Source organism: Melanostigma gelatinosum (assembly GCF_949748355.1).
Source record: "Melanostigma gelatinosum genome assembly, chromosome: 11".
Lineage (NCBI taxonomy): Eukaryota > Metazoa > Chordata > Actinopteri > Perciformes > Zoarcidae > Melanostigma > Melanostigma gelatinosum.
The window spans coordinates 20,558,460-20,570,906 of NC_136644.1; the positions used below are offsets into that span (position 1 = coordinate 20,558,460).

At 42.0% G+C, this 12,447-nt stretch overlaps 1 protein-coding gene across 1 annotated transcript in view; it reads right to left on the reverse strand.

Annotated features, from left to right (window-relative positions):
* fbxw7 (F-box and WD repeat domain containing 7) overlaps positions 1 to 12,447 on the reverse strand; it is a 94,996-nt gene that overhangs the window by 73,104 nt on the left and 9,445 nt on the right. Inside the window, exon 3 of the mRNA XM_079278067.1 lies at positions 8,462 to 8,542. The gene's annotated coding sequence lies outside the window, so the exon portion shown is untranslated. The remainder of the gene's footprint in view (positions 1 to 8,461; positions 8,543 to 12,447) is intronic.

Consider the following 12,447-nt stretch of genomic DNA (forward strand, 5'->3'; position numbering starts at 1 on the left):
CACCTCCTCCTCCTGTAGCTCCCGTTTCCCATCCACAAAACACTGATACTGCAAATAATACTCAGGATGCAATGTCTGCCACGACTGGCTTCTGTGCCCCACAATTTCCATGCAAGTCTTTCCACTGCCTTCGGCTGCTGTGCAATGAGGATGCTATCACCGCCAATGCTGCTGCTGCCACCACTGTACAGCCCCCCCCCCAGCTCCAGCGGTAAACCTCTCAGACTGAGCTCCTCCAACTTGCCGATGAAAGTGCTTCCCGTGACATCTGAGCTCCTGGCTGATCCATTAATTGAGGAAGCAGTGGACAGAATATTAGAAGAAATCCAAGCCACTCTGCGTGCACCAGAAGGACTGATGAGCATGATACAGCCAGAGACGCAGAGGGGGAGGGGTCCGGGGGAAGAGACAATAACAGCAGACAGGATTATTATGGTAATAATCTGTCACTGCGGTCAAGATGTGGCTGATGTCTGCAGTAATACGTAAGAGAAATAAAATTACATTTCTAACTGATCAAGAGTGGAAAATGAATTATTAAGTTATTAAGCTTTTATTCATGCAAACAGCCAGAGCACATTATATGACACATGCAGCCAGCATGTCTGTGATTAGTGCCAATAAAGTGCAAACATCTGCAATAAAAGGGCATCCTTTTTAATTCCCTTCGAGAGTCAACATCTGCCCCAGCTTCAGGGAGCCGGCGCGCTCACTGCTCAGCTCATCCACGACGTTTGAACCCGACGAGTTCAGTGACGCTCGGGAGGCGACGTGAACATTGTTCATCACAGTAGCTAATAGTTACCAGAGGTGATGACGCTGTGAGGCCTTGGGAGGGAGGGAGATAGCGAGTGGGAGGGGCGGTCATAACGGCAAGGCAAAGACAGACGATAAAAAAAACAACTGCGAATGGGTTCTCCGTTAAAGGAACAACAGCAGCTTGCTATTAATAGCACACACATAATAACCATAAATTGGTAATTCAGATTCACTGCCTGCTATCGCCGCCAATACAAAGACAGTGAAAAATGGTAAAGGCTATGCGGGTAAGAGGTCGGGGATTTTGTTTAAAGATTGTCTTTCGGAGGATTCTGTGCGTTTTGTTGCCTCACTTTCACTCTGGACAGCTACCGATTTCAAGTTGCCGTGACCGGTGTAAGGAGAGTCTTTCCTTATTATTTCTAATCAATTTATGGATGTTTATTCAAGATGGACATCGGAGATAATATATCCTCTGGAAGTGTTAATCACAGAATCTAAGAATGTTCCTCGTGTCTTGGTATTAAGAGTTATGACTCAATGAACGACTGCAATGTTTCACGCAAACTGCACCTCACAGATAAACCTAAACCCCCGTCTTGTACGCCAGTGAACTCACTTTCTTTTGGACCGTTAGGACATCACACACGATTTGAAAATGTGACCTTAAGTTTGACGGCTCAGAATCTGAACTGATCTCCTCCAGTTCTTTGTCCTTTTTCCACCAGCTGCGACCGCAGCAACGCTGCTATTTGTTTCCCCTTGTGAGACGATGCCGGAGTGTTGATATTTTTTGTCAGTGGACAGATTTCGTCACCACCGTTGCGGTAAAATGCAGTCACGAATCTTTACAGATGTGTAGCTGAGTTTAAAATGAAGGTTGAGTTAGAAGCTGGGACGTCTCCTCTCAGTTTGTCCTGCTAAGAGCAAATCTGAGTCTACCAATGTCTACATGAGGTTCATGTGAAAATAAATTGGCTTCACAATGGAATACACTTTTAATACATCAATAGAAGTATTTTGGCCTTGGGCTGTCCACCCTGCTGTTCAGTGCTCTACTACTGGCTGGGTTAAATGACGCAGAGAGATCCACTTTAAAATCGGCAGCCATTAGTCTCTTTTCATGTGGATATTGCAAAAAATGACAACTGTTATTGCTACATCCGTTTATTTGGATGTTGTGCATCATGCTTTGGTGTGCAGCTGTGACCGACAAAGTAAAAAAGGTGGTGAAAGGGCTAAAAAGGAAGCACTTTAAGAGGTTCTCTTCACTCACTCACTCACTCACTGGCACATCTTGGTGCCGTTGATGAGCGTGCCACTGAAAGGTGATGCCTCACTGTGAATCACCGCAACAGAGACTTCCTCCAACACCAGGAACAACCAGCGCATCAGGAGAGAAACTGAACACATCAAACAGAGAAACCTTCGTCTGTAGTCATCTAGAAAGAAAAGGAAACTCTCAAACTGGAACGAGGACAACGGGTTGCATTAACGAAAGTCAAACCTTCCCTCAATGTATGCAGCGGCGAACATTATGGCAGAACAGCGACTAAATGTTTTAGTCTTCAAACAGAAAAAATAAAAAAAATAAGCATCACGTTTAGTGTTTTGTTATTTTGTCAGCCAGGACTGAAAGGCGGGGGTGAAAGGGTGCCCTGCTCATTATTTATAAATATTGCTTTTCGCCGCGTCAGCGCACCGCTTCGGTATCGATCCATGAAGAGGAGGCTCGCTGCACCACAGCGGAGGGTTTCAGAGGAAGACATAATGACTGGGCCAGCTTGACTGGCCCAGTGGGATTTGATTGTGTAGTGATTGTGTAGTCCTAAAACAGTTTATTGACTCGATTTAAAACATACCGCTATAGGTTTAAAGAGCCAAGAATGGATTGAAACAGGCTGACTTCAAAACTTATTTAGTTTTTAAAAGTGAATTAAAGGCCATAAAATACATTTGACAAAGTCCAAGAGACATGCATGTCAACAGTTGATGTAAAACAAAACAGCAGCCTGAAGGCCAATGCAGCTTTTTGTACTACAAATGGAACTTCAGTCGTAGGTCGAGCCCTGGATGAGGATCATAGCTGTAGTCATCTCACCACAATCAGTCTGGCTCAAAACAAAAAGCTGCGTCACTGTTGTCTCTTCTTCTACTGTCGTCTGAAATGTAGCATCCTTACACCGCCTGCTGAACACACCCAAACTATTTTTCTCTAAAATAGCCTTTATTAATGTACTCAGTAAAGATTAGATGGAGTAAATATTCTCTATCTTCTGCTGTTGTGATTTCCGGTTGAAGCTAGTGAGGAACTGAAATCTATTTAATCCTAACGTTTTGTCCCTGCATGTAAACATCTTGTGTCCGGAAATGTTTCGCTGTATCCAAGACAAATAAACTCAAATGCTTTTTCTTTTTTTTTTTTAAATCATCCAAACATGTTTGCTGGTTGTATGTTCACATTGCCAGCGCATGAAATACTGAAGCAGTTCCACGATAATCAATAATTATATTCCCAAAAACGTGCACGACTCAAACTCATGCACTTCATCCTTAATTAAGCTCCTGTGAAGCCTCTTTGGATTATTATTCATTACTGAAACATAACACTTCATGTCTTTACAGCCGTAAAAATCTACGATCGAGACATTTTCTAGGCTGCACAAAAATGTCGGGGTGCGCCAATTCCACTTTCTCCTGATACAAACTATTACAAAATCCATGTTATGGATCGATAGTGATGATCTGATACCAGTGCTCTTTTTTTAATCAAGGCCAACGGCACTGTACACCTAGCTACATGAATCTAACGGGTCATAAAAACATACTTTAGCCTCTGCTGGTGATCTCTTCTTTGATTTAACTTGTGTTTCACAAAGTCAAACTTAATATTTGTTTTCTTGGCAAGTAAGAAGATGTATTTACATGTTGAAAGCCTGTGCAAAGAACAGAAAACTAAATGCATTATGGCAAAGTTCTTAAACAATTACAATACACCATGTTCATATTGCCAATCCCTAAAGACCAAACTTGTACAGTTGAGTCAAAAATCATTTTGTTTCTTAACATCATTGGCATGATGTCAATGTAAAGCACTCATTTAAAAAGCTAAATATTTCCCTATTTTTCTGATTTACCCGCCTCTATATCCTGGATTTAACGCTTTAAAACCGTGATCCTCTTCGGTGAATAAAGCCAACAGCGCTGCGACTGCCGTCTGTCGAGTAGATCTACAGCTCGCTCTTCATGGACAAAACTGATGAAGCCACTCGTGAGACATTAAAGTAGACAGCTGTAAGTAACCACGGCCTGCTGTTTACAGAGTCTATACGCTTCCCAAACAAAACAGAACTTCATAGAGGTAAACTATTAAGCCAACAGTGACCTAACCGTTAGTGTTTAAATATCAAAGTGAGCAACACGCCCTGAGTAATACGATTTGTAGACAAATTACTTCAGCGGTTATTAATCAAGTGGTGAATGGTGCCATTAATCTCTTCAAACCAATTAGTGGTTGATACATTTAAGTGGGCTTGCAAATTATGTCCTTAATTATCGGGAAGCTCCCAAATTTAGACACACTGAAAGGGAAAGCACTGATGAAGTGGGGTAGTGAAACAGTTTCTGTTAAAAGGACGAGTCATTCATTTCAAAACCGCACAAATCTGTGTGTCACTTTGAACAAAAGAGACAAATCCTCAACATTGATGTGGTGTTTGCAGACAGACCGTGTCCTCTGAGGAGGCTGCACTCTAGTGGAGAAAAGGCAGATTGTGGATCATTTCTCACCACTGGAGAACATGTACTGACTAGCATAATTATACTGATAAATATAGTAATAATACATACATACATACATACGTAATAGGGCTGGGCCATAAATAAATGTATCATCTTTCAATGGAGTCATATCTCAAATTCCTCCAAAAATATGACGTGAAATATTGTGTGGGAATATCACGGTTTTGTTTTTACATCACACTTTACATTACTCAGTTCAATGACATTTCTTTTCTCGATGCTTTCACTTGAAACGCGTGTTAATTTTGCACTAAAATGAGAAAATACTCAGTACTTTGTATTTGTTATGGATTTAATTCACACAGGAGGATACAAAAATAGTCTTTATGATGTTGTTATTTCATACAGACTATGTATTTATGCTATACCTTTAAGTGACCCATATCGTGATTTCGGCTAAATAGACCAGCCCCAATACAAATTGTAACGTCAGAAAATGAAACTGAAAAGTAAATTTGACCCTCAGCAGAAATCCTCTGTGGGCTCCGCTAAAGCAAGAAGAGGTCCAGCAAAGTCACAATTTCCTGTCTCCCGACACAGGGACGCAGCAGGATTTCCTGTTTCCAACCGGATCTCTAAAGCATGAATGACTGAGCCGGAGTGTTAACCACACCCCTCAAAGGATGACACAGATCCTCACATTAACACCCATCTTACCCTGTTCCACTGTTAATTTAACAATAAAAAACACAAAGCAGCCTCAAAGCAGAACGATAAAAAACAGATATTACAGACCCCCTCACTGATGATTCCCCAATACAGCAGTGAGCTACATATTCCAACCACTAAAAGCCATTATAGGGAAAAAAAAATCTAAAGATATTTATAGAAGACATACACGGTGACCTCATTTACTTTCATCTACAGACTGTTGACGTCAGTGACGTCTCATTAGGACTGGTGGTTATGTGCAATGTAAACATGACTTTAATCACCAGCAAAATACGTCCAGATATATGAAAACAAATGATAGAGTCACTGCAGTTAAAGTTGTTTAAACTTTCCAGACTTCTGAAATGTGCATCAGCAGCGATTTTGTTTCTTTTTTTACTGTCCCCACTCCCCAGCAGCTATCCTCCATTATCAATCTCCGGAGAAAGCAAAAGGCCGTTCTGAATTATTTACAGAGAATGAGGGGGTGAGAGGTGTGGGACTGATTAGGGAGCGACTCAGAGGATGGTTAAATCTCAGACCTTTCACTGTCTGCTTAGGAAAGCGGTTTCAAATTCGAATTTTTAAAAAGGACCTTTCATTGAAATGACAGCAGTGCCCTTCCTTCCTACACAGAAGTTGTGCAGCCACTTTTCCTCTGTGCCTTCGTGTTCAATCTGAAAAGAGAAATCTCTGCCAGCGAATGTAACAGCATGCTCAGTTCAATGAACAAATATCAAAGTGATTTGGTTTCAAGATGAAACCTTTTGTTTTTCTCAAGTATTTGTCAAAAATGTTAATAAATAAAAGACGTATTTGTCATTTCTTTTTGCACTTCTTGCAGAAGACTGACAGATTCATCCTTTTCCCAAGCGCAAGGAGAGGACACTGGGATTCACATCTCAAACCCTCATGCTGAATTATTCAAAACCCCATATCAAATTTCCTTTATTCGGTCCCTGAGATCAGTGGGAACAGTATTAAGGGAAGACAATGTTAACATTTGGACATTTGAGTGCCGGTCCACACTTTAAAAATGCAGCCGCGAGCCACTGCTATGCGCTATCGCTTTACTTTAATTCACAGGCGCGTGCCGAGGATGAATAATTCATGCCTTGCACCACACTCATGGCTTTAAAAGGAAGAATGAGACAGCGATGAGAGCTGAATACACCATGAACACATTAACTGTGTGCCTTGGACCCCGTAAACACACAAGCAACGACCTCAATGTACACAACGCTCAATATCTGCAACTTGACCCTTTGAACATGTGCCAAGTGTGAAAAGGTGAAAAATGGGGGGGGGGGGAATTGCTATTAACCAGATTGGAAGCATTTCTATTGCCTCTCAACGGCTCAACCTACTGACGGCTGAGCTAACAGCTAACTGTGCTAACAGCGCAAACTACAGCAAAAGTGTTGACAGAGCCAACAGTGTTGTGTAAGATTTGTTTTTTGAATAAAACGTTGAAACCCCCCCCCCCCCCTGCTTTTTATCCGATTATCAATTAAGCCAAGTAATAGACGTCAGATTATCAAAGTCGCTAGCTGCAGCCAATATTCAAGGTTTCCAAAAACTTTTAAATGATCCCAACCAATGTCTAAACAAACTGTATAAAATTACCTTTTCAGATTCTACACACCCACAAATGACAAACACACACACACGAGGCCTATGAGTGAATTCACCTCCTATTTGTTCATAACAACTCCAACAACTTCCACTGCGTCTCGTGCTCAAGTGTGAAAGGTCTGCATCCTGCCTGAGATGCTGACAATGAAACCCAGGGTGGGGCCTTCCGAACAGACACTACAGCGATCGCTTTCTTGTCCTCCTTGATCTCTGTGGCACCTTTTTTATATTTCATTAGACAACACGAGCTTATGTCGACGCCGCAGTCTGATGTGAAACATGTCAGCACATTTTCACTTTCTCCCAGGAAATATAAACAACAAAAAGGTGAAGGACAGATAGGCAATGAATAACAACACTGCCATTGATTCAGGTTATAGGATGTTGCATGTAGAGCTGAAACAATTAGCCAATTAGAAAATTCAATTAACTGGATAAACAACCTGCTTGTTTCTGTTTTATATCAGTGCAAACTGCATATCGTCTGGTTATTGACTCCTGGTCAAACAAAACAAGTACTTGAAGAAGGCGACTTGGGCTCTAAGGACTTGTGATTTATTTTACATTTAGTCGACTATAAATAAATCTGCAGATTAATCGACAGTGAAAATCTGCAGCAATCAGTCACAGTAAGCTTGTGCGGCGTTACCGCTATACGACGATATGAAACTCAAAGCACGTCTTTCTGCTGTGCCCCATCATGTAAAACGAATTGCCTTTCATCTACAACAACTTGTAGTCGTGCGTTGTAGATTACTGACAAACATAAACCGTGTCATCTTCAGAGTCGAGAAGAAAAAAGGAGTCATCATCACAAGCCCACTGCTGTTCTTAAGACATGAAAAACAAGAACGTGAGATACTTATACTCACGTACAACACTCTGTAGACCCCAGTCTGGTGTTCCCATTGTAATCTTGCAAAGTTATAATACTAACTTGAATGTTCATTATATCATTTAGATCTGATCCCTTTGTGTAACCAGTGGTTCCTATCGGTTGAGAACGTATTTATGGAGGTTGATGCCACAGTGGGAATAAAACGTACTCGATAACGGACCCTTACATGGGAAATGTGTTGCTAGGAAACAACTGGGTTCAAGCTTACATCCCATCAGCTGACGAGAAACACCAACATGTCATTAACCTGAGCCTGTTGATAATGTTTGTGAATGTGTGAAACTGTAAAACGCTCTATACATTAGCAAACCTCACCATCGCCTTCTTAACTGAAGTGTTATATCCTTGTTTGCTTCGGTCACTGTTTACCTTCCAGGTTTTATTTTCCGACAACAGCGTGTGAACAGAATGCAGAGAGACAGCCTGATGAATACAAATATGATTGCAAGTAGCCATATATATATATATATATATATATATACACACATATACATCGAAACAAAGCCTCAGATACACTGCTCCACCAAGGCACACTTTACATGTCTTCTTTGTCATCTACAATCACTCCACGTGTACTCTGACCCATTGAAATCAAGCACAAACTTCTCCATTCCTGTGTGTAAACCAGTGTGATAAGCGCTGCATTGACCACAAGTTACACGCACACAAAAACTTCCTGACCCCTGAGAAGCTCACACAGTTGCAGTGTTTACTTACAGTTCTCTCTGCCTGTCTGTCTTTGTTCAGGACACAATTGGTCTTCTCCACTCCAGGTCCGACTCTAAGAGTTGATTCTTTCTGTGGACAAATGGGGGGGGGGGGGGGGGGGGCGTCAGTGCAGCAATCTCAGAGGTCATCAAAGAGTTAACGGGCCGTCTGGAATAGGAGAGGAGAAAGCAGGAGGGCCAGAGCATACGGATGAGATAAGGATGCTGGCATTTCACAGTTTATTCTCCGAAAAACCCAGACAGAACACGCCAAAAAAACTCAAATTTAACAACCTGGCACAACATACAACACCTGCATAAGCGCTTAACGGTGAGTCACCGCCACAGATGCGTCAGTTCTTCCTCTGTCTCGTCTGAGGGAGGTGGACAGGGAGAAACCGACGGCAAACCAGTGCACAGCTAACAGCATGAACATGATGCAAAGCAAACTGCAATTTTGCAAATTCTCCTCACTTTTTGTGGAAGGAACAAGGCACGTCCCGATCAGGCTTTTATTGGAGTCAAGATTAACTTTGGGTATCTGCCGATCCGGAGTCCGATCTGAGACTTTTATACAACTTAATGTTGATTGAAAGGTCTATCCGACACACTGAAATAACAGCTGTACACTGCCAACTCTGACACGCCTTCATTTTCACTTCCTCGTCCTGATACAAATCTATAATGTTTCTAAGTTAGATCATAAAATCCAGTCATCTATCCTCCCTATAAAACTAGATATGTAGTGTGCTTACATGAGCCAGTACCAACTGGGGAATACTCACAATACATAAGCAAACGACGCTCCAACTTCCCTTTCCCCGGGACTCTAAGCTGGAAACACCTGTCACCTCTGGATAAGATCTGTTCCTGCTGCACATGAATGAGTTGGTCTGTGTTAGTAGAGCTGCTACTATACCAGCGCAGTCTGTGAGCCAGAGTCCCCGATTGTTATCATTCTAATCCAATCCATATGTTCAACTCAAATCAACACAAATCATCCACTGGCTGGTTTCTGTACCCTGGTGTATAATTTTGCTGAACAGGTCAAACACAGACAAAAAGGTGTTTTAACACGAGTAATGGAGCTATTGGTTTTGGAGCACCTGCATAGAAACATAATTAGACCCACAAGACCCGCCAGCAGCGCCGAGGAGCTGGCTGGTGTCGAGAGAATAGGATTTCTAAGTTGACGTAAACAAAACCGGATACGATCTGCGAGTTCTGGGAAATGAGCAGATGTCCAGACATCCAGCTGTTTGCCATTTGATAACCGTGAGACGGAAAGATGGTCGACAGAACGAAAAAGTCTCACAATTCGGGATTCTTCGATCGGCTTTTATTTCTAAAGAAGTACAGAATTGAACATTAAACAGGAGAGTTAATACAGAGTGGAGTACGGAGTATACACACGCGTGTGGTGTTCAGTCGGGGACTATACTAGTCTCTATAACCTCTTCTTAATATGGACACAATGTTAGCAAAGTCCGGTGTTCAGATACAAAACAAGCCACCTTTTAATTCCAATGTTAAAATAAACGAGAGCTTTCTAGGATCTAGCGTTCTGAATGTTTCCCAGAGGCCTTTGAGTGAGGCCTGCTACTTCAGTCTGGGTCAACCGTGTCTGGATGTGCCAAAAAAAAAAATGAGTCTACATGGAAAAATGCAGCTGCCGTGTTTCCTGGCCTTGGTTCAGTTTGAGTAACTGGTAAAAAAAAAGAAAATATGAGCGAATCACCGAGTTATGCAACCGTCTTCAGTGAACAAAATCCTTGCTCTAATTCAGGATTTGCTGTGGAAAGTATCTCAACTCGTGGATGCACTTTTGTGTGCATTTGCCTCGAGGACACAGCGCAGTAATATCAAACCTAACGGACATCATTAGCTCTTCATTCTTTTACATAACTTTGTTATTGTTACATAACAAATTAGAAAAGAGCATTGCAAACTAACAACAAAAGTTACATAACAGAAATAACTTGGAGACACAAGCACTCGTGCTGCTTTCTTCTCTTCAGAATAGTTTGTTTCTTTTGGCTGAATCTTACATTTGAGACTTTAACACATTAATGAAATGAAGGGACTGTAGATGACGAGGTCTGACTTGTTTTCACTTCATTGTGAGGCATTTTATGCAGTGATGCAATATTCTCCATGTGATCTGAACACAGGGTCTGAAATTAACTCATCTCACCATCTGTGGCAGGAAAGTGTCTCAACGGTAGACCTCTAATCGGAAGATGGGGATGGGGTTCGATCCCCGGCTCCTCCGCGTCTTCGTGTCCTCGGGCAAGATATTGAAACACAAATTGCTCCCGAAAGGCTGTGCCATCGGTGTGCGAGTGATCATTAGTTTAGATCCTGATGTGCAGGTCGCACCTTGTGTGGCAGCCTAGTCGTAAAGTTGGCACGTAGCTCTATCCAATCATTAGCTAATCTTCGAAACGTGTCTTTTTTGGCTATTTTCCCTGTCCGCCAAAGTGGCAGAAGCATGCGATTTGTGACTGCCAAGTCTGCTCATTTCAGATCTTAACATACCAAGCACATATTGCATATGGTAGACTATAAACTGGTATTCCCTAACATGGTCTGAAAAACCCAGAGGCGTTAGAAGAATGTCTTTAATTCCTGTTGCAGGCGTGAACTGGTTGACATGTTCTCACACAGCAGTGCACAGATTCATTAGAAAACAGGCCTCATCTAGTCACACTGGACCCGAGCTTAAGATGTGACTCATTCATGTACATTTTCAGCATTTTGAGTTGGAAGCTCTGTGGTCGACTTTGTTCAGGATATTTCCTCGGTGAATGAAACCCACAGTCTCAGAATGAGGATGCCAAGGGGGGGATGTGTATTAGGGAAAAGCAAAAAGGGGGGTTTTCGATAACGAAAATCTCAAGAGCCACAGGTGAATCTTCAACGTAGCAGCTCACTTAGCTTATTGCACTGTATTAACTTCGCTCACCACCTTTCTCAATAGGCCGAGGTGAGTCCAGCTCTACTGAAGTCAGGGGACTGTCAGGAGCAAGCTGCGAACTCGCCAGCAGTACAGAGAGAATGAGAGACGCTTCATAAATCACTGCTGGAATGCAGCCTCATTTCCTCCGCAACCCCACCTTCTCAACAGCTTCTTCCTCCAATTCCAGGAGCGTTCTACATCAGGCGACAGAGACCCGAGCGTCACAATCGTGACACAGTTTTGCAGCTGTGTCTTTCCCTGCAGCAAACTACCTCCTCACATTACAGGCGCTACAAAGATCATACGTGTCGGAGTCGGGCTGTTGATACAGAGTTGATTACCGTCATTACTGCGAAGAAAGATCATTTCAAGCTTTTACAGACATTGTTCTTGAACTTGTAATGGAAACTTCAAAAGAATGAGGCGGGCTCAGTTTCCTTTGTACTGTTCGGTTACTGCTCTGAAAGGATTTTCAACAGACCAGGTCGATATTTTCCTTAGAAATCATGTTCTCTTGCATTTGTAGTGTCGCAAAACTTGATTTAATATTTTGTCTCGTGTGCCAAATTTGCATCACTTCAACACTCAGTCTGCAGATGTGATGCAGATGTGATGCAGCCTAAAGTTCCAACTAATTGGAGGGAAAAGAAAGGATCCTAGTGAAGTCGGGATGAATGCAAAGTTTACTTCAAATGATATTGCAGAGGAAGCTAGCTCGTTGTAAACTGGCCACAAATACTGAGCCTGAAGATAAATATCAGGTCTAAGAAAAAAAAACACATGGTTCAGGATTTATATCCTATTATTTAAAGGATGAATGATACATTTGCATGATATTGAGACGGCCATACGTCTCTCTACTGCCAGAGAATAAACATAACTTATATTTTGTTCAGCATGTGATAGAATCTTTTCCCTTTCCTGTTATGCCAACTAATCCCACAGTTTAGTGGAGCATAGTATCAGTTTACTTTACTTACATTCTTTGCATTAAATTAGCTGGAACTTTATATTAAACACGCATTTAGTAATATCAT